Raw genomic sequence first — 21247 nt, forward strand, 5'->3', positions numbered from 1 at the left:
GAAACTTCAAAGCTTTTGCACAGCAAAGGAAACCATAAATAATATGAAAAGACAACCCTCAGAATGGGAGAAAATATTTGCAAATGAAGCAACTGACAAAGGATTCATCTCCAAATTTTACAAGCAGCTCATGCAGCTCAATATCAGAAAAACAAACAACCCAATCCAAAAGTGGGCAGAAGACCTAAATAGACATTTCTCCAAAGAAGATATACAGATTGCCAACAAACACATGAAAGAATGCTCAACATCATTAATGATTAGAGAAATGCAAATCAAAACTACAATGAGATATCACCTCACACCAGTCAGAATGGCCATCATCAAAAAATCTACAAACCATAAACGCTGGAGAGGGTGTGGAGAAAAGGCAACCCTCTTGCACTGTTGGTGGGAATGTAAATTGATACAGCCAGTATGGAGAACAGTATGGAGGTTTCTTAAAAAACTAAAAATAGAACTACCATTCGACCCTGCAATCCCACTACTGGGCATATACCCTGAGAAAACCATAATTCAAAAAGAATCATGTACCACTATGTTTATTGCAGCTCTATTTACAATAGCCAGGACATGGAAGCAACCTAAGTGTCCATCAACAGACGAATGGATAAAGAAGATGTGACGCATATATATAATGGAATATTATCCATAAAAAGAAACGAAATTGAGCTATTTGCAGGGAGGTGGATGGACATAGAGTCTGTCATACAGAGTGAAGTAAGTCAGAAAGAGAAAAACGAATACCGTATGCTAACACGTATATATGGAATCTAATAAAAAAGAAAAAATAATGGTCAGGAGAACCTAGAGGCAAGACACGAATAAAGATGCAGTCCTACTAGAGAATGGACTTGAGGATATGGGAAGGGAAAGGGTAAGTTTAGACAAATTGAGAGAGTGGCATGGACATATATACACTACCAAATGTAAAATAGATAGCTAGTGGGAAGCAGCCGCATAGCACAGGGATTTCAGCTCGGGGCTTTGTGACCACCTAGAGGGGTGGGATAGGAAGGGTGGGAGGGAGGGAGATGCAAGAGGGAAGAGATATGGAGACATATGTATATGTATAACTGTTTCACTTTGTTATAAAGCAGAAACTAACACACTATTGTAAAGGAATTTTACTCCAATAAAGATGTTTAAAAGAAGAAAAAAGAAAGAAAGCGATTAACCACAGAAGATTGGGAGAAAACATTTACAAAACATATATGAGAAAGGATTTGTATCCAGAACACATATAAAACTCCAGCTTTTACATATACATTATTATTTTCTATAGGCACTGTGTTGCAATTACATCTCTAGGACTTATGTTGCATAACTGAAACTTGTACACTTTGATTAATAGCTCCCCATTTCTTCCTCCCAGAGCCCCTGGCAACCACCATTTTACTTTCAGTTTCTATAAGTTTGACTGTTTTAGATAGTTAATAGTATTGTATACTTTATTTATTTATTTATTTAATATTTGGCTGTGTTGGGTCTTTGTTGCTGCATGCGGGCTTTCTCTAGTTGCCACGAGCAGGGGCTACTGTTCGTTGAAGAGCACGGGCTCTAGGTGTGTGGGCTTCACTAGTTGTGGCACGTGGGCTCAGTAGTTGTGGCTCACAGGCTCTAGAGTGCACGCTCAGTAGTTGTGGCACATGGGCTTAGTTGCTCCACGGCATGTGGGATCTTCCCAAACCAGGGCTCGAACCTGTGTCCCCTGCATTGGCAGGTGGATTCTTAACCACTGCACCCACCAGGGAAGTTCTGTATACTTTAAAATTGCCAAAAGGGTAAACTTTATGTTAGGTGTCCTTATCATATAAACAAAGAAACAGATAAATAAATAAAAAAGGTGGGAGAGAACTTTTGGAGATGATGAATGTGTTTAAGGCATTGATTGCGGTGATGGGTTCAATGGATATATACTTATCTCCAAACTTATAAAGTTGTATACATTATATATGTACAGCTTTTCATATGTCAATCATATCTCAATAAAGTGGTTTTTAAAGAAAAAGCTGCACTTTATAGCTTACTAATTCCAAGCAACAGTGGACAATAACAGGACTAGATCCTCTGATTTCATTATTATTGAATTTGACCTATGTGTTTTCAGGACTGCTCTGAGAGAAAGGAGAGTATTCCTGAATAGATTACTGGATTTCTCTAGAATTAAAGGAAAAATCTTACAGGAGAATATACCTATTTTCTCTCACAACTTTAGATTTCCAATGAGTAATTTCATGCTAGAAATACCAAAGAATGTTATTTTCAGTTAAAAATATGTACATATGCCATTTAAAAGTATGTACGCATATATACACAGTCTAAATAATCTTATATCTATATATCTATGTCACATCTATAGATATAGATATTAGATTAAGATTAAGTTACTAAAAATAGAAACATAAAATCCAGGCTGCAGCATTAGGCACCATGATGTGCAGTGAACATAATACAGAGGATATTTATGTCTCATTTTATTTTATGTCATCTCATCCTGTTTACATTATTGTTTGATGTGTCCATAGGATATAGATTACCTTCAAACATTCTTGTCAATGACATTTTCTAAAGAGACGCCAACATTCTAGGAAATCACTGTTGTACTTGGAGTTGCAAGGATGTTTTAATCTGTTACGACTCTTCACCTCTTATCAAAAACTCCTAGATCTTATTGAACCAGACTGTGTAGATTCTTCTTCTGCCAATGTTTAGTTTGCAAATTTTTCCAGCCATAAAAAGTAAATTACTTCTTTAATGTGAATGAATAAATATGTAGCTTTGCTTAACTTACTTAGCAGTTCTGCAATTAGTCCAGACATATTCCAGTTGTAATTTTACAACCTTATCAATATTCAACAAATATTTGAATATTTGTCAATTATTTACTATGTGTAAAGCACTGTATTAGGTGCTAAAATGGGTGTTACAAAGGTGCAAATGATGTCATCCCTGGAATCAAAGACACTAGTAAGGGAGAAAACATGTATGCAAATAACTTTAGTAAAAGCACTAAATTGTAGGTGTGGCTCCAGTAAAGTACTACTGAAGTTTAGAGCAGGGATCAGGAAATGCATAATGCACGATATGGCTTTTGTTCATGGAATGGCAATAGCCACTGAGGCTGAAACGAAGGTTGTGTGAAGATGAATACATTGCCATCAGGCTAGAAATTTAGATTGGTATCGACTATGAAAAATCTTGGATATCACAATAGAAAATCTGACACAAAGAAATTAGATGTTTTTCAGTACACAAGATACTCAGTCCCTTCTGCTGCCATTGACCACTTTCCCTCATTCACCAAAGACTTTGACTTACAGCCTTCTTCTCCATTCCAAACCTTGCCACCTTCATCATTGGTTACATCAATGTCCACAATGGACAACCCTTCTAATACACTGGCCTCTCTATTCCTTAATCTTTGTTAACTCCCCACTTTAAATCCCCACTTCCATGGCAACATTCTGGACTTTTTCATTACTGAAAACTGCTTCATCTTTGAAATCTTAAACTCATATTTCCCACTCTATCAATAGACACTCATTTTTCCAGTTCTTTCATTCTGTTGCTCTTATTACACCTGTACTTTGATGACACCAAGAGCTCTATCAGGTCGCTCCCATTACTCCCTTTTCTATGTAGCCTGGATCCTGTGGTTCATAACCTCCATATTCTTATTAGTAACTTCACTTACTTGATACATAATTTTGTATTTACACCTCCTGGCAAAAATTGAACTTCTGGATCAATCGATTTGCTTTCCCTACATCGATACCAAGGTTGCTGGAAAAAAAATTCTCCAATATACAGAACAATTTCATGATACTTTCCTAATTTTCTATCCCAACTGGCGCTTCCACATTACTCGGCAAACCTTCTCTATTTCCCTGGTCTGCTGCTTTTCTCTTTTCCACCTCCAAGCTATGCTCTCTTTTTCAGAATATAATCTCAACTCCTCCTTCACAGAGAAACTAGAAGCCATCTCAAGGAAATGTTCTCGATTTCCTTGTATGCCAGCTATGAACTTAATCCTCCTCCACATCCAGTATATAGTTGGTAACTGGAGCCATGAGAAAGACTAACATTGTCTAGGAGATAGTGTGTAAATTGAACATTGATTTTCAGTATTTAAGGTATATCTTGATCACCTAGGATGCTGAATTAAAATGCAGATGCTAGGATGCTGTGAGATTCTGAAATGGTAAGGGGCAATTAAATTTGCATTTCCACTGAGCACCTTAGGTCATGATGACACAAGTGATCCCAGAATCACACTTTGAAAAATAACAGTGTGGAGTGAGTATAGAACGGATCTAAGAGCAGAACCTTGAGGCATACCACCATTTAAGAGGTACCCGTATGAGTGACCCAGTAGGGAAGGGTAGAGGGGAAAACCAGGAGAGCATTATACCATAAAGAGGGGGAAAGAGGGAATTTAAAGTAGGCAGATGAGGTCAATAATGCCAAACATTCCAGAGATCAAAAAATAAGACTAAATAGGTCTGTTTGATTTATATTAAAAAGGTGGGGGAGATAAGTTGACGGTTTGGTAAGAAGGATTTCACTATGAGGAAAATGGTATATTGCAGTAGTTTATGGAGAGAACTGGAGATAAGGCAGCATATGCAATGAATATAGACTTTTCAAGAAATGCAAGTACAAAGTTGAAAACATTAGGGCAGCATTTGGAAAAGATCATGAGATTCTAGACGGAAGACTCTTGGAAGGCAGGGGCTGTGTTTGCTTTGGTCCTTAGGATCCAGTCCAGTCCCACTACATGTTTGCTGAATAAAATAAAATAATTCCTTCGATTGTATGTAATTATGTGTTTCTCTCTGTGATACCAATTTGATTGGAATAGTCCTCAAAGACCCTTAGTGGCAAAGTCTGAGGAGGTAAAGAGTTGATGACCCCAAACCGCTTAAACTCACTAGTGACTGAGGAAGGAGGAAGGTGGGTATTTCATTTACAACAGCTGAGGGTCTAGCTCATGGGGCCCCTACTGCTTTTTTTTGTTCAATTAATGACTGAGTCAGAAAATACTCAAAGAGAGAGTAGGAAGAAATAAGTCTTGAAATGTGAGTGGGGCCAGGTCACAGAGAGCTTTGAATTCCAGGTAAGAAATTTGTTATGCCAGACAATTAAAGGTTTTTGAGCAGAGAAGTGACAAAATCCATAGGTAGTTAAGCGGATGTTTCAAACTTAATTATCTTAGCTCCTACCTGCCTCATGTGAAATATACCTCTTTCTTTTTGCTCACGGCATCTCTAGCCATATGCTGGGAGCCAGTGGAACGGGCTGGTCAAAAGCAGGGGCTCTAGAGACAGACAGACTTGCTTTCATATCTGGCTCTACCATTTACTCATGGGGTGTTTTAATGAGTCTTCGTTTCCTCATCTTTAAAGTCAGGTTTTGAAGATTCAGGGAGATAACGTGTGCAACGTATTTGACATAGGTTAAACACGAAATACAGGTTGGCCACTATTACTGTTATTATGGAGAATTATAGGTAAGTCCTGCTGGTGTGCCCTCTCTCCAGAGAGCGCCTACTTCTGAGCCAGAAACAACAATTTTGTTTTCTCAGAGCTTTACACCTTTCGAGATGGCAAGGGCACAGATCCTTTTAACTGTTACATTAAATGCATCTTAAACATATCACATGATACCCCACATGAATAATTAAGGTGAAGATAAAAAGCAATTGTTGCTGAAAGCTTGATTACCACTTTATCACTTCACAAAATGGAGTTGTGATGCTTCCATTCTAAGCACTTTTTTAACGTTTCTATTTCCAGAAAGCTTGTAAGAGACTCAGGCAATGTTGGCCAGCATTATTTTTCCTATCTCAGCTGACACACACATGCTCAAATTGAGAAAGTTAAAATATAATCCAATATGGAGTAATTTTTTGATGGTTGAATTTTAAAAAATATTCTCCTGTAGATGGTCTGTGCGCTGGACAGCTGAGATGGCTATGTAAGAATCCTCAATGCCTTGCTTCCATATTTGTGTCAGGAAAAGAGGATGGATCTGTCTTTGCATTTAGTAGGGCATTAAAGTGTCTGCTAGTTATACATTGCCCATCACCAAATTTTATGTATTGTTTTCAAAGGATTGAGCTATAAAATGCTTTTTGTGGGCACATAGCGCTTAAAGTGAGCATCTTGTTAATGATTTGTTTAGCTGATTGCCTTTAGCTAAGATATAATTACCCATCAGGCTCTGTTTCAAGCCCTTGGACGTCAAATGGGGATTTTTAAGCAATTAGAAGGCAGCACCTCTTGCTTTTGGGATCCCTGAAGCAATAAGCTGATGCTTAAACTATTTATTATTCAGTAGTGACTGAGAGGACAATTTGCTGTGCATTTCTTGTAACACAACCACATCAGGTTTTTTTCTTTAGAAATTCTTCAATTGTGCTGGGATGGCTTCAATGATTTCCACTTCTGGTATGGGTTCTAAATCCTCAAAATTACTTAACGAAAGAATTGTTAGGTCTTTGGTTAAAAACCCATTTTCAGTACCAAAAAACTAGAAACTGGATTTTGTGATGTGAATCATAGATATAAAGCAGACTCATCTTAAAAAAAAAAACTAACAGTGAGAGAATGGCAAAATCTCAGAATAAGGTCTTTAATCTGGGATGACTTTTCTAATAGATGGACCAGTAGTTTCAAGAACTGTTACAGAAACTACTGTAGAACATAAAAATAATGGCAACTTTCTAATAGTTTTGTTTTAATCAGGCCATGTTTTCCTCTTTTGAGCCTTTTTCCCATCCTTAAAAACTCCTTGATTATGAGCTTCTTAGCTACATAAATTGTGACATCGAGTACAAAATGAACATGTGAGATCCCTTGCTCAAAAATTATTGAGTTCCAAGATGGCAACAGATGAGCATGAAACCAAGTGCAGGGCCCTTCTAAGTGTGAAACCGTGTGTGACTGCATAAGTCACATACTCATAAAGCTAGCCCTGTTCCTAGCTTTATAGAATCCCAATGTGGGAAACATTGCAGATAAATGTCACCTTTTCGTTGAGTCAACAGTCCAATGATCTTCAAATTTTTGCAATGACTAGGACTTCTATTACCTCTTTCATCTCCTCTCCTTTTCTTTTTTTTTTTTTTTTTTTTTTTGCGTTACGCAGGCCTCTCACTGCTGTGGCCCCTCCCGTTGCAGAGCACAGGCTCCGGACGCGCAGGCTCAGCGGCCATGGCTCACGGGCCCAGCTGCTCCGCGGCATGTGGGATCATCCCGGACCGGGGCACGAACCCGTGTCCCCTGCATCGGCAGGCGGACTCTCAACCACTGCACCACCAGGGAAGCCCTCCTCTCCTTTTCTTAATGGCTCTTATGATATATCTTGAAATAGAGCAATGTGCTTATTTTGGTATTATAAAAATTTTCTATGCTTTGCTTCCTTTCAGATTTTTGTCTTTGATCCTTGTGTTTAAAAATCTTGGAAAATATCCCTTGGGTGTGCACTGAACTTTGATGATAAGGCCCCCACTCAGTAAGTGTTTACTGTCATTGGGACTTTTCTTCCTCCTAGTTGCAAGGTTTGTGCTAACCAATTATATGTTAGAGTGCATATTTTTTTTCTGTTTGCTTTTCTAATCAAGAAACATATACAACTCTTCCTTTGTTTGTGAGTATGAGTATTTAAACTTAGAGCTACTTGTCTCACTTTTAACCTAGGAACTTCCTTTTGATGCTAATTCTGTCTCTATACATAGCTTTATTGGCTCTAGCTGTTACAGCTCAAAGCTTTGAGATGATTTTCATCAATATTCAGTGATTGGATTGGGGATCTGCCTAATTTTTCATATAACAGATTGGCTTAGTTGAATATTTTTTCCAGGTTGAGTTAATGCTCTCATTAGGAGCTCTTGAAGCACAGGTTAGTCAGCACTGGTATATTCATTTGGAGAAGACTCTGTTTGCATTGTTCAAAGATAAAGTAGGAGTGTTCTTGATATCCCTGATAATGTGTTTTCTTCATTGACCTTTCATAGATTTGTTTGTTTAGAACTCTATTATTTATTACTTTTCTGTATTTTCACTATCTCCACACACACTGCCCTATCATATATCTCAATATCCATGAAGCTTTTTTTTTAAAGTAAGTCTCATTTTGCCTAGTAAAAAACTACACATGTAGTAGAGAGTTATCTGGGAAGAGTTCTTTTAAGGTATGTTAAATGCAGTGATGCTCTCAGGAAAAACCTTCCATGGGGACACACTACTTATGAGAAAATTGATTTTTCTTGTCTTTCTTTAACTTCATAGCAAAGAACCCAGGCTCCACCTTTGCTTCAAATCTGAGACCAGACTTTGTAGGTAGTTAAGAGTTAATCATTACTCCTAAGTGGAATCTTACTCATCAGTATTTCTGAGATGAACTCCATCACTTCCACTTCCCAGTACCACTTTTCCCCTTACCAACAAAAGAAACTCGTAGTAGAGCTCAGGCTGCTGGTCACAAGTGTGGAATACAAAGCACAGTAGAAGTGGTGAGGTCCACAAATAAATCAGCCTGGGTTTGGGGCTCCCTGTGAATGTTACATAGGCATATTAATTGCTTACCGTACCCTCACAGGACACTCAAGGTCTTTTGCTTTTTTTCTGGCTGTCAATTCAGCTCAGATTCTCCAAGGTTCACCATAATTTCAAAAAGCAAGTGGATCATGACACATGGTAGTACAAGTCTGACACTCTTATAAGGCTCAGTGTATATTTGGTAGAAGCCATATATTTGTGTCATAAATATAAAAAAAGCAAGGACTCTAAGCGGCCCTCTGAAGGTGGTTCCCCCCACCTTCTTGCTTTCCCCCACTTGCTAAACTCAGGGATTGGGGTGAAATTTTGGGTAGAGATCGATTACGGAGGAATTCCATTCATCTCATAGGATAGCAAGGGCAGTCACTGAAGGTCAGGGAATTTCAAATAGGTTTGGGAAATTCTGGGAACTGTTGACTACTCTGCTTTCAGGTGAAGCTACTGTTAAGATGTCTAATTCCTATGACATTAAGTGAGTTGCGGCATTTATGGTTTTACCTAATGCAATTTGCATGATAAAAAGTCTGAGAGGGCTCCCAAGCTTGGCTCAACAGCTGTTGCTGATCATCCAGTGGAGCAGAGGTGTATCCATGGTGATCTTCTTGTTTCAGCCAGAATAGGGATTCCCATAGGGCTTAATGGCCTGACATATTTCTAGCATCCTTAGTAAATAAAATACTGCATCACACAGGGGAAAATCTGAAACATCCTTTCAGAGAGAGGGTGAAGGTAGTGATATTTGCTATATTATGTCAGTCGGGGGTAATAGTAAGAAGAGATTCAAATTGGAGGTTATTAAAACACTTCTACTCTTTGAAGGGTCTCATTTTCTCCATTCTTTAATCATGTAAATGACCAATGATTAACGTTCCCAGGGGTATGCGGTTGATTGCACATTACAAATGATGAGAAGGATGCCATGTTGAGGGAGACAAATAGTAAAAGAAGCGAATTTGATGGAGAGGCATTTCTCATTTTATATCCTGTTAGTTTGGGAACATTTAGGAGAGGGGGGAAATGACAAACGTGTGACAATTTGGAGAGCATCTGTAGCTGGGTATGGGTGAGCATAAGCCAGGGATTTGATTACTTAAAGCATAATGGGAAAGATATTAAATCTTTCTCTCCCTCCCTTTCTCATCTATTCTAGGATATATTTCCCAGATGAGGCAACAAAAATGGTACTGGTGTTGGGGGGGGGGGGAAGAGAGAGAGAGAGACTGTAAAGTAAAAGGCATGGTCATTGGAGATCCTAGAGGGGAAGATGGCACAAGAGTAAGACACGGAGATCACCTTCCTCCCCACAGATACACCAGAAATACATCTACACGTGGAGCAACTCCTACAGAACACCTACTCAACGCTGGCAGAAGACCTCAGACCTCCCAAAGGCGAGAAACTCCCCACGTACCTGGGTAGGGCAAAAGAATAAAGAATAAACAGACAAAAGAATACGGATGGGACCTACACCAGTGGGAGGGAGCTGTGAAGGATGAAAAGTTTCCACACAGTAGGAAGCCCTTTCGCGGGCGGAGACTGCGGGTGGCGGAGGGGGGAGCTTCAGGGCCGCGGAGGAGTGCACAGCAACGGGTGCGGAGGGCAAAGTGGAGAGATTCCCGCACAGAGGATCGGTGCCGACCGGCACTCACCAGGCCGAGAGGCTTGTCTACTCACCAGCCGGGGCGGGCGGGTCTGGGAGCTGAGGCTTGGGCTTCGGTCAGAGCGCAGGGAGAGGACTGGGGTTGGCGGCGTGAACACAGCCTGAAGGGGGCTAGTGCACCACAGCTAGCCGGCAGGAAGTCCGGGGAAGTCTGGAGCTGCGGAAGAGGCAAGAGACTTTTTCTTCCCTCTTTGTTTCCTGGTGCGCGAGGAGAGAGGATTCAGAGCGCTGCTTAAAGGAGCTCCAGAGACGGGCACGAGCCGCGGCTAAAAGCGCGGACCCCAGAGACGGGCATGAGACGCTAAGGCTGCTGCTGCCGCCACCAAGAAGCCTGTGCGCAACCGCAGGTCACTATCCACACCCCCTTTCCGGGGAGCCTGTACAGCCCGCCACTGCCAGGGTCCTGGGATCCAGGGACAACTGACCCGGGAGGATGCACGGCATGCCTCAGGCTGGTGCAACGTCACGGCGGCCTCTGCCGCCGCAGGCTCGCCCCGCACTCCGTGCCCCTCCCTCGCCCCGGCCTGAGTGAGTCAGAGCCCCCGAATCAGCGGCTCTTTAACCCCGTCCTGTCTGAGTGAAGAACAGACGCCCTCCAGCGACCTACACGCAGAGGTGGGGCCAAATCCAAAGCTGAGCCCCTGGGAGCTGTGAGAACAAAGAAGAGAAAGGGAAATCTCTCCCAGCAGCCTCAGGAGCAGCGGATTAACTCTCCACAATCAACTTGATGTACCTTGCATCTGTGGAATACCTGAATAGACAACGATCATCCCAAATTAAGGAGGTGGACTTTCAGAGCAAGATTTATGATTTTTTTCCCCTTTTCCTCTTTTTGTGAGTATGTATGTGTATGCTTCTGTGTGAGATTTTGTCTGTATAGCTTTGCTTCCACCATTTGTCCTAGGGTTCTATACGTCCGTTTTTGTTTGTTTGTTTGTTTTTCCTTTAAAAATTTTTTTCCTTAATAATTTTTTTATTTTAATAACTTTATTTTACTTTATCTTTATTTTATTTTATCTTCTTTCTTTCTTTCTTTCTTTCTTTCTTTCCTTCCCTCCCTCCCTCCTTCCTTCCTCCCTCACTCCCTCCATCCCTCCCTCCTTTCTTTCTTTCTTTCCACGTTTTCTCCCTTTTATTCTGAGCTGTGTGGATGAAAGGCTCTTGGTGCTGCAGCCAGGAGTCAGTGCTGTGCCTCTGAGGTGGGAGAGCCAACTTCAGGACACTTGTCAACAAGAGACCTCCCAGCCCCACATAATATCAAACGGCAAAAATCTCCCAGACATCTCCATCTCAACACCAGCACCCAGCTTCACTCAACGACCAGCAAGCTACAGTGCTGGACACCCTATGCCAAACAACTAGAAAGACAGGAACACAACCCCACCCATTAGCAGAGAGGCTGCCTAAAATCATAATAAGGCCACAGACATCCCAAAACATACCACCAGACGTGGACCTGCCCACCAGAAAGACAAGATCCAGCGTCATCCACCAGAACACAGGCACTAGTCCCCTCCACCAGGAAGCCTTCACAACCCACTGAACTAACTTTAGCCACTGGGGACAGACACCAAAAACAACGGGAACTACGAACCTGCAGCTTGCAAAAAGGACACCCCAAACACAGTAAGATAAGCAAAATGAGAAGACAGAAAAACACACAGTAGATGAAGGAGCAAGATAAAAACCCACCAGACCTAACAAATGAAGAGGAAATAGGCAGTCTACCTGAAAAAGAACTCAGAATATTGATAGTAAAGATGATCCAAAATCTTGGAAATAGAATAGACAAAATGCAAGAAACATTTAACAAGGACCTAGAAGAACTAAAGATGAAACAAACAACAATGAACAGCACAATAAATGAAATTAAAAGTACTCTAGATGGGATCAAGAGCAGAATAACTGAGGCAGAAGAACGGGTAAGTGACCTGGAAGATAAAATAGTGGAAATAACTACTGCAGAGCAGAATCAAGAAAAAAGAATGAAAAGAACTGAGGACAGTCTCAGAGACCTCTGGGAATTAAACACACCAACATTTGAATTATAGGGGTTCCAGAAGAAGAAGAGAAAAAGAAAGGGACAGAGAAAATATTTGAATAGATTATAGTTGAAAACTTCCCTAATATGGGAAAAGAAATAGTTAATCAAGTCCAGGAAGCACAGAGAGTCCCATACAGGATAAAGCCAAGGAGAAATATGCCAAGACACATATTAATCAAACTGTCAAAAATTAAATACAAGGAAAACATATTAAAAGCAGCAAGGGAAAAAGAACAAATAACACACAAGGGAGTCCCCATAAGGTTAACAGCTGATCTTTCAGCAGAAACTCTGCAAGTCAGAAGGGACTGGCAGGACATATTTAAAGTAATGAAGGAGAAAAACCTGCAACAAAGATTACTCTACCCAGCAAGGTTCTCATTCAGATTTGATGGAGAAATTAAAACCTTTACAGACAAGCAAAAGCTGAGAGAGTTCAGCACCACCAAACCAGCTTTACAACAAATGCTAAAGGAACTTCTCTAGGCAAGAAACACAAGAGAAGGAAAAGACCTACAATAACGAACCCAAAACAATTAAGGAAATGGGAATAAGGAGATACATATTGATAATTACGTTAAATGTACATGGACTAAATGCTCCCACCAAAAGATACAGATTGGCTGAATGGATACAAAAACAAGACCCATATATATGCTGTCTACAAGAGACCATTTCAGACCTAGAGACACATACAGACTGAAAGTAAGGGGATGGAAAAAGATATTTCATGCAAATGGAAACCAAAAGAAAGCTGGAGTAGCAATTCTCATATCAGACAAAATAGACTTTAAAATAAAGACTATTGGAAGAGACAAAGAAGGACACTACATAATGATCAAGGGATCGATCCAAGAAGAGGATATAACAATTGTAAATATTTATGCACCCAACATAGGAGCACCTCAATACATAAGGCAAATACTAACAGCCATAAAAGGGGAAATCGACAGTAACACATTCATAGTAGGGGACTTTAACACCCCACTTTCACGAATGGACGGATCATCCAAAATGAAAATAAATAAGGAAACACAAGCTTTAAATGATACATTAAACAAGATAGACTTAATTGATATTTATACGACATTCCATCCAAAAACAACAGAATACACATTTTTCTCAAGTGCTCATGGAACATTCTCCAGGATAGATCATATCTTGGGTCACAAATCAAGCCTTGGTAAATTTAAGAAAATTGAAATTGTATCAAGTATCTTTTCTGACCACAACACCATGACACTAGATACCAATTACAGGAAAAGATCTGTAAAAAATACAAACACATGGAGGCTAAAAAATACACTACTTAATAACGAAGTGATCACTGAAGAAATCAAAGAGGAAATTTAAAAATACCTAGAAACAAATGACAATAGAGAGACAACGACCCAAAACCTATGGGATGCAGCAAAAGCAGTTCTAAGAGAGAAGTTCATAGCAATACAATCCCACCTTAAGAAACAGGAAACATCTCGAATAAACAACCTAACCTTGCACCTAAAGCAATTAGAGAACGAAGAACCAAAAAACCCCAAAGTTAGCAGAAGGAAAGAAATCATAAAAATCAGATCAGAAATAAATGGAAAAGAAATGGAAATGATAGCAAAGATCAATAAAACTAAAAGCTGGTTCTTTGAGAAGATAAACAAAATTGATAAAGCATTAGCCAGACTCATCAAGAAAAAAAGGGAGAAGACTCAAATCAATAGAATTAGAAATGAAAAAGGAGAAGTAACAACTGACACTGCAGAAGTAAAAAAGATCATGAGTGATTACTACAAGCAACTCTATGCCAATCAAATGGACAACCTGGAAGAAATGGACACATTCTTAGAAAAGCACAACCTTCCGAGACTGAACCAGGAAGTAATAGAAAATATGAACAGACCAATCACAAGCACTGAAATTGAAACTGTAATTAAAGATCTTCCAACAAACAAAAGCCCAGGACCACATGGCTTCACAGGCGAATTCTCTCAAACATTTAGAAAGGAACTAACACCTATCCTTCCCAAACTCTGCCAAAATATAGCAGAGGGAGGAACACTCCCAAACTCATTCTACGAGGCCACCATCACCTTGATACCGAAACCAGACAAGGATGTCACAAAGAAAGAAAACTATAGGCCAATATCACTGATGAACATAGATGCAAAAATCCACAACAAAATACTAGCAAACAGAATCCAGCAGCACATTAAAAGGATCATACACCATGATCAAGTGGGCTTTATTCCAGGAATGCAAGGGTTCTTTAATATATGCAAATCAATCAACGTGATACACCACATTAACAAATTAAAGGAGAAAAACCATATGATCATCTCAATAGATGCAGAGAATGCTTTCGACAAAATTCAACACCCATTTATGATAAAAACCCTGCAGAAAGTAGGCATAGGGGGAACTTTCCTCAACATAATAAAGGCCATGTATGACAAACCCACAGCCAACATTGTCCTCATTGGAGAAAATCTGAAAGCATTTCCACTAAGATCAGGAACAAGACAAGGTTGCCCACTCTCACCACTATTATTCAACATTCTTTCGGAAGTTTTAGCCACAGCAATCAGAGAGGAAACGGAAATAAAGGAATCCAAATTGGAAAAGAAGAAGTAAAACTGTCACTATTTGCAGATGACATGACACTATACATAGAGAATCCTAAAGATGCTACCAGAAAACTACTAGAGCTAATCAAATGAATTTGGTAAAGTAGCAGGATACAAAATTAATGCACAGAAATCTCTGGCATTCCTATACACTAATGATGAAAAATCTGAAAGAGAAATCAAGAAAACACTCCCATTTACCATCACAACAATAAGAATAAAATATCTAGGAATAAACCTACCTAAGGAGACAAAAGACCTGTATGCAGAAAATTATAAGACACTGATGAAAGAAATTAAAGATGATACAAACAGATGGAGAGATACACCATGTTCTTGGATTGGAAGAATCAACATTGCGAAAATGACTCTCCTACCCAGAGCAATCTACAGATTCAATATAATTCCTATCAAACTACCACTGGCATTTTTCACAGAAGTAGAACAAAAAATTTCACAATTTGTATGGAAACACAAAAGACCCCGAATAGTCAAAGCAATCTTGAGAATGAAAAACGGAGCTGGAGGAATCAGGCTCCGTGACTTCAGACTATACTACAAAGCTACAGTAATCAGGAGAGTATGGTACTGGTGCAAAAACAGAAAGATAGATCAATGGAACAGGACAGAAAGCCCAGAGAGAAACCCACGCACATATGGTCACCTTATCTTTGATAAAGGAGGCAGGAATGTACAGTGGAGAAAGGACAGCCTCTTCAATAAGTGGTGCTGGGAAAACTGGAGAGGTACGTGTAAAAGTATGAGATTAGATCACTCCCTAACACCATATACACAAATAAGCTCAAAATGGATTGAAGACCTAAGTGTAAGGCCAGAAACTATCAAACTCTTAGAGGAAAACTTAGGCAGAACACTCTATGACATAAATCACAGCAAGATCCTTTTTGACCCACCTCCTGGAGAAATGGAAATAAAAATAAATAAATGGGACCTAATGAAACTTCAAAGCTTTTGCACAGCAAAGGAAACCATAAACAAGACCAAAAGACAACCCTCAGAATGGGAGAAAATGTTTGCAAATGAAGCAACTGACAAAGGATTAATCTCCAAAATTTATAAGCACCTCATGCAGCTCAATAACAAAAAACAACCCAATCCAAAAATGGGCAGAAGACCTAAATAGACATTTCTCCGAAGAAGATACACAGACTTCCAACAAACACATGAAGGAATGCTCAACATCGTTAATCATTAGAGAAATGCAAATCAAAACTACAATGAGATATCATCTCACACTGGTCAGAATGGCCATCATCAAAAAATCTAGAAACAATAAATGCTGGAGAGGGTGTGGAGAAAAGGGAACACTCTTGCACTGCTGGTGGGAATGTGAATTGGTACAGCCACTATGGAGAACAGTATGGAGGTTCCTTAAAAAACTACAAATAGAGCTACTATATGACCCAGCAATCCCACTACTGGGCATATACCCTGAGAAAAACCATAATTCAAAAAGAGTCATGTACCAAACTGTTCATTGCAACTCTATTTACAATAGCCCAGAGATGGAAACAACCTAAGTGTCCATCATCGGATGAATGGATAAAGAAGATGTGGCCCATATATACAATGGAATATTACTCAGCCATAAAAAGAAACGAAATTGAGCTATTTGTAATGAGGTGGGTAGACCTAGAGTCTGTCATACAGAGTGATGTAAGTCAGAAAGAAAAAGACAAATACTGTATGCTAACACATATATATGGAACTTAAGAAAAAAAATGTCATGAAGAACCTAGGGATAAGACAGGAATAAAGATACAGACCTACTAGAGAATGGACTTGAGGAAATGGGGAGGGGGAAGGGTAAACTGTGATAAAGCGAGAGAGCAGCATGGACATATATACACTACGAAACGTAAAATAGATAGCTAGTGGGAAGCAGCCACATAGCACAGGGAGATCAGCTCGGTGCTTTGTGACCACCTAGAGGGGTGGGATAGGGAGGGTGGGAGGGAGGGAGACGCAAGAGGGAAGAGATATAGGAACATATGTATATGTATAACTGATTCACTTTGTTATAAAGCAGAAACTAACACACCATTGTAAAGCAATTATACTCCAATAAAGATGTAAAAACAAACTGATAAACTATTTTTTAAAAAATAGGCATGGTCATTAGAAGTCTCTGCAAAAGGAACATGTCACTTGGGAGCAGATGGGCAACTTACTGGCACATCTCAATGAATAATTTAACAGTTTGACTAATTGCCGCTTTGAAAACCACAGTTCTGATCCAGAGATGGGAACAGAGGACATTGCATTGGGGGTAGTAACATGACAAATCAGTGATGGTGTGGAGAGCAATGGGCGGTGGACTTGGAAGGGGAAGCCCATAATGATGGAGTGCTGACAGGGTAGATGCCCATGAAATGAATTAGAGCCACAGGGAAATAAAATGGTTATATTTATGTCTGATAAAGAAGCCAGAGGCTTCTTTGTTGTTGTTGTGTTAGTTTCAGGTGTACGGCAAAGTGATTCAGTTATACATATGCATGTAGCTATTCTTTTTCAAATTCTTTCTCAAATTCTTTTCCCATTTAGGTTATTACAGATATTGAGCAGAGCTCCCAGTGAAGCCAGAGGCTTCTTGGAAGGGCTTCAGTTTCCGTGATAACAAAGGAGGATGACTTGGTGACTTACACGATCCATTCTAGTCAGAGCCTGTGAATCAAACTGAAGCATTGGCTCCCAACCCCGGAGTCTTTTATTTAGTAGCTATGAATGGAAATCAATAACAGATTTTTAAGGTCTTTAGGAGATTCTGATACATGACCAGGCTTGGCAACCACTGTTTTAGAAGGAAGTAATTGCAAAAATGACCTGAATTCTGTCTAGGCTATATTATCCCACAGTTTTGGGGGAAAAAAAGAGTTATATAATAGATAAACAATCTACAGACAATTTCTATTTTTAAATCTGTGATATTAAGCATAAAATTCCCTTCCCTTTTCAAGACAAAGCGAACCTTTAAGACTGTGTAGTTGAACAAGCACCCAGTGGATCTATTGCTGTTTGGTGATAGAACACTCAAATATTCAGTGTTTTTATTTCCTTATTTATTTGCTTGTTTGTTTCTTTTGGCTGTTGGTGGTAAGATTTTTTTTTAATTTTTGGCTTGTTTGCTTAAGAGGGGAAAAGACCAGTTTTGAAAAGCTAGTCCTCTATCCCTTGAGTTAGAGGGAATAGCAAACATTATATGTGTTCGTATAAATGGATTAAGCCTCAGATGAAAAATACAAGTAAAAAATATTGACAGGCTCTAGTCACAATAGCTAAGAGGTGGAAGCAGCCCACGTGTTCATCTATGGATGAATGGATAAGCAAAACATGGTATACGTACACAATGGAACAGTATGCAGCCTTAAAAAAGGAGATCCTGACACATGCTACAACATGGGTAAAGCTTGAGAACATCATGCTAAGTGAAATAAGCCAGTCACAAAAAGACAAATGCTGAATGATTCCACTTATATGAACTAACTAAAAGTAGTCAAATTAATAGAAACAGAAAGTATAATGGTGGCTACCAGGTGCTGGGGGGAGGGGGAAAAGGGGAGTTATTTTTTAACAGGTAGAGTTTCAGATTTGCAAGATGAAAAAGTTCTGGAGATCTGTTTCACAACCACATGATTATACTTAACACTAGGGAACTGTACACTTAAAAATGGTTAAGTTGGTAAACGTTATGTTATGTGTTTTGTTTTGTTTTTTTACCACAGTTTAAAAAATAACATTAGCAGTCTCTCACAACCCATCAAGCCATACAGGACTTTCTTTTCCAAGCATGTGAGAATTTTGAACTCTAGCATACATTTGTTCTGAGCTTCCAATAAGTTGTTTTAAAATTGTCTTCAGACATCCTGTAAGTTATTAAGCTTATAAATTCTTCAGTTTTTTCCTTGACGTCCACAGCTTTTCCATGGTTCCCCTTTCCAAATATTGAATGCACAATGGATTTATTTCTTTACTTTTCTATTCTGAATTTCATTGTGTCATGATCACTGTGAAATAGGAAGTACCTGTGGGAAATGCAAACTTCCTGCTTTTCCTTACTTTAATCCCAGATAGCCTACTTCTAGCTCCTACGCAGCAAAATAACACTTCTGTATTCTTGGCACTTACATTTTCCAAGTAATCATGATGCTATCACCCTGCCCCTGTTTATCCCCCTGCTGGTGCTTATTCAAACTCATGTCCACTTCAATTATCTTTATAAGAAGTCTCTGTAATCCATCTCTTATTTAATCATGGCATTGCACTTTTCAGAACTCTCTCCAATTTGTTCTGCCTTTTTGGACCTGAAGATCCCCGAGCAATTTATTTGCTCTTTCAGGGGTGGAAGTGGGTTCTGTAAAAGTATCCAGAAATTCATTTCTGAGTGAGAAAATTTTCTTTCGCATAAGGAAACTTTGATGATTGTATAGTCCAAAGGATGCTCATCTTTTGAAATATGAGCATAAGAAAAGTTGTGGACCCTCCATAATAGCATTTTGGACTTTAGCTGTCTGTTAAATGAGAAAATGCACAGTGACCAAAAAATCTCCTCTGAATTCAGTAACAATGTCTTATCAATAACAACATCTAGACACATTTGAAGAATAGGAATATACATATGGGAGAGGTGTATCATTTATTCAATCTCCACACCACATTTATTGGACATACAACTCTAGACAACTTCTCCAACACCATCCCACCCACCACCCTCCAAGAGCTCTACGATCCAAAGTCTAGGAGAACCATTGTATAGACCAGTCTCTGATTCCAGGTAAATTTCACGGAAGTTACTCCAGAGAGAGAGTTATATGATCTATCCTAAACACCTCCAGCAAAGGGGATTCCACAGGCTTGCACTTCCATTCCACAAGCTAATGTGGCAGCACTTAATAATTCCTTTGTTTTAGGCTCCCTACTAGCCTCAGGCATCAGTGTCAGCGAAAGGCAGTAACTCAGGGCAGTTTTTCGTTTCTCCAAGCCTGTGCTTCTCCCCAAGTTGATATATGCAGTCATTTCAGGGGATGGCATATATGCCTCACCTTCATGTTGCAGAGGTGAACAACAGGGAGCCAGTTACAGGGATAAGGATCTAGAGAGCCCAGGTCTCACATCAAATACATCAAATGCATCCAATGCTATATCTGGAAAAGATGACAGCTGTATTTCAAAAAGATACATGAATCCCAATGTTCATAGCAACACTATTGACAATAGCCAAGAAGTGGAAGCAACCTAAATGTCCGTCGACAGATGAATGGATAAAGAAGATGTGCCATATATATATATATATATATATATATGTATATATATATATATATATATATATATATACACACACACACACAATGGACTACTACTCAGCCATTAAAATGAATGAAATAATGCCATTTGCAGCAACATGGATAGACCTAGAGATTATCATACTAAGTGAAGTAAGTCAGGCAGAAAAAGACAAATATTATATGATAACACTTATATGTGGAATCTAAAAACTGTTACAAGTGAATTTCTTATTTCAAAACAGAAACAGACTCACAGACATAGAAAACAAACTTATGGTTACAAAAGGGGAAGGGGGGGAGAGACAAATTGGGAGTATGGGATTAACAGATACACACCACTATATATAAAATAGATAAACAACAAGGATTTACTGTATAGCACAGGGAACTATATTCAATATCTTGTAATAAGCTATAAAGGAAAAAGAATCAAAAAGAATATATATATATATGTATGTATAACTGAAACACTTTGCTGTACGCCTGAAACTAACACAATACTGTAAATCAACTATACTTTGATTAAAAAAAAATGCATCAAATGCTGTTTATTGTCATTTCATGTGTTGATCTTGGACAAGTTACTTAACCTCCCTGAGTTTCTATAGCTTTGTTTGGTAAATGGAGGCAAAAGCAGTGGACAGGCCACTGTGGGGCTTAGATAATTAAGATTCTGGCTCTGGGGAATTTTCCGGCAGTCCAGTGGTTAGGACTACTCGCTTTCACTGCTTCGGGCCCGGGTTCGATCTTTGGTCAGGGAACTAAGATCCCACAAGCTGCGCAGTGTGGCAAAAAAAAAAAAAGGATTCTGGCTCTGGACTACTGTTTTCTAAAGGCTGCAAAGCTGATGAATACCTGCCCTCCTCTTTGAAATCATTCATAAAGTTGTTAAAGAAAGTGTGCTTAATGGTGACCCCTTGGTGGAGAGCTACACCCAGACTAGAACCAAAGTGTATAGCTATTAACTATGCTTAGAGTCTTTGTAGAATCTTGGAATTCACAGGGATCTCCTTTATTTAAGTATTTTGGTTTAAAAAATATTGTATTATTAATATTTTTTT

This window comes from Stenella coeruleoalba, assembly GCF_951394435.1.
Source record: "Stenella coeruleoalba genome assembly, chromosome: X".
Taxonomy (NCBI): Eukaryota; Metazoa; Chordata; class Mammalia; order Artiodactyla; family Delphinidae; genus Stenella; species Stenella coeruleoalba.